A 2401-nucleotide genomic window follows, 5' to 3' on the forward strand; every position below is an offset into this window, starting at 1 on the left:
AGAGGCGCGGCGCCAGCCGAGACTTCCCCGCGCACCGCGAGACTGACGTGAGGCGGCGGCGGCGGCGGCACGGAGCCCGCGGCGGAGCGGGACCGGGCCAGGACCACCCCGCCCCGCCCCCGACCGCCCCGCGCCGCCCCTCCCTCGGCCCGGCGGGCTCCCTCAGGGCACGGGGCTCGCAGCGGGCCGGGGCAGGAGCACCGCGGGCAGCCCTTGGGCCTTTGGGTGAGGGCTGGGGTGATTCCTTTTGTCCTGGTTTGGGCGACACAGGATTAATTTCTCTTTCAGTAATTTTACTTTTCGGTAAGGTCTCTTCCAATGCCGGGGAAAACCGCACTTTTAGCAGACTCCAGTGTCGGAATTTGTGCCAGTGTTTCCTTTACAGCCGGCTCTGGGGTGCGGGTGTCAAGGTCTCAGTGTTTCCAGCTCCCCAGGTGCGGGGACGAGGAGGAGCGAGACCCGGGCGCTGGCCCCAAGCTGCCAACGGGATTATTTCACACCGTGAACGGCACATCCCACAGAAATGAGACAGTTTGCTGAGGAGTTCTCTCTCTCTCTTTCTCTAATGGCTGCCACCCTGAGCACTCCTCGCCCCGGTGCCGGAGCCCTGAGCCCTTCCCTTCCTCCCGCAGCCGCAGCGCTCGCAGGGTCCCACGTTGGCTGTCCCTGCGGGGAGTGCACGGCTCCCTGTGGGGGAATGGGCTGGGGACGGTCCTTGTCTATGTTATACTGGTGTTGGGATCAACACTGGTTCTTTAGTGTCGTTAATGTTAATTATCTAGTCTTATTCTACTAAACCTGTTTACATTTCAACCCTCAGGTTTCCTTGCTTTTTCCCCGATTCCCCTTCCCGGGTGGGCAGGGGTCATCGGGTGAGAGAATAATTGCCTAAACAACAATTAACTGGTGTGGGTTCCTCAAACCATAACACCTTTATAGGGATTTATGCACATGGTAATGTGTCTGCACTAAGAATATATCTGGCATTTCTAGGGAAACGGCTGCTTGTCACACTGGCAGTGCAGGCCTGCCCTTGTCTCACGGGTAGAGGCACAGATGCTGTGTGCCAGGCAGCTCGCCGTTCTGCCCTTGAGGTGACGGCACTGCACAGAGGGCTGTGCTCCCTGCAGACCTCGTGTCCCATCTCCTCAGATCCGTACTGGCTCCAGCACAGGCTCCGGCTGTTGGGAAGTGCTGCTGGCTACGCAGGCGGATCTCGGCTGACCAAGGGAAAGAAACACCAACTCCCGTGCTGCGTATCACGAGGGAAGGACACAGAGACCCAGTCTGTTGCAAAACTGCTGTGATGACTCTTACGGATTCCTCTCGGATTCATTTGTAAAGTGGCAAGGTGGATCCCAAAGTGCTTTGCTTTGAGGTTTCATTACGCAACTGTAGAGATGACGGCGTGTGTTCTGTGCGTTGCTGCGTGCCAGGGGTGTAAACAAACCACACAACAATGAAATAAATGAGATGAGCCACTTCCCCTCGTTTGCTGAGAGAACAGAAGCTCTGGGTGACTTCCCGGGTCATGAAAGGTGAAGGGACAAGGTGGTCTTAAATCGGCATTCTTGGGTCTCCTGCGGCACTCCTTCTGTGAATCCCTTTGCGAGCCACGGAAAAGAACCATGCTGCTAATGCTGTTCTGAACAGAATGTTGCCCAGTCCCTTCACTATTCATCCAGTTCCCTCATTTGCGTGGCTGTTCCATTCTCCAAGGAAAAGGGCAATAGAAGGAAAAGCCCCAGCGTGGTACCTGACTGTGAAACACAAAGTTGTCTGGAGAATGATGGGACTTGTCCAAGGCGTCTTCCTCAAGAGCACGTGCAGGAAGAGGGAAAGACGAGAGACAGCTGGCCTGTCCTTATGTCCGTCCTTGTAGATGCATTGGGTTCAGAGCTCCAGACTCCCCTGCAGGAGCTCCTTCTTTAGCGCTAGTTCTGCAAGGATCTACTTACAACAGTGGAATGAATCGTTTAAAAAATGATGTGTCAAATTCCAGGTAAACTGGATTTTTTACTAATGCTTCCAGGGGAAACAACCTACAAGTTGTCAGGAAGATTAGATCTGCTGTGATAAAAAAACTGCCTTTCTGGGTGACCTCTTTACCCAATTTGCATCATCTTCTCCCATACGAAGTGGCGAAGAACTCTAGGCAGAGACGGGAACTATGAAGTACGGTTTCTGTGCCTGCTGTCTTCAGAGTGACAGCCCAGCTGCTTCCCGCACAGCTGTTTACACTTCTAATACGGAACTTTAAATAATTCTAGGGGGGAAAAAAAGACACCTTTGCTCTATACTCCATTGGTCTTTCCGACAAGATTTTTCCGGCTCTTCTTGGTTTTAGAGAAAATTAGAACCCATTTACAACGAGAATTTGAGAGGCTGACGCTGTTATAAT

Source organism: Larus michahellis, chromosome 8 (assembly GCF_964199755.1).
Source record: "Larus michahellis chromosome 8, bLarMic1.1, whole genome shotgun sequence".
NCBI lineage: Eukaryota > Metazoa > Chordata > Aves > Charadriiformes > Laridae > Larus > Larus michahellis.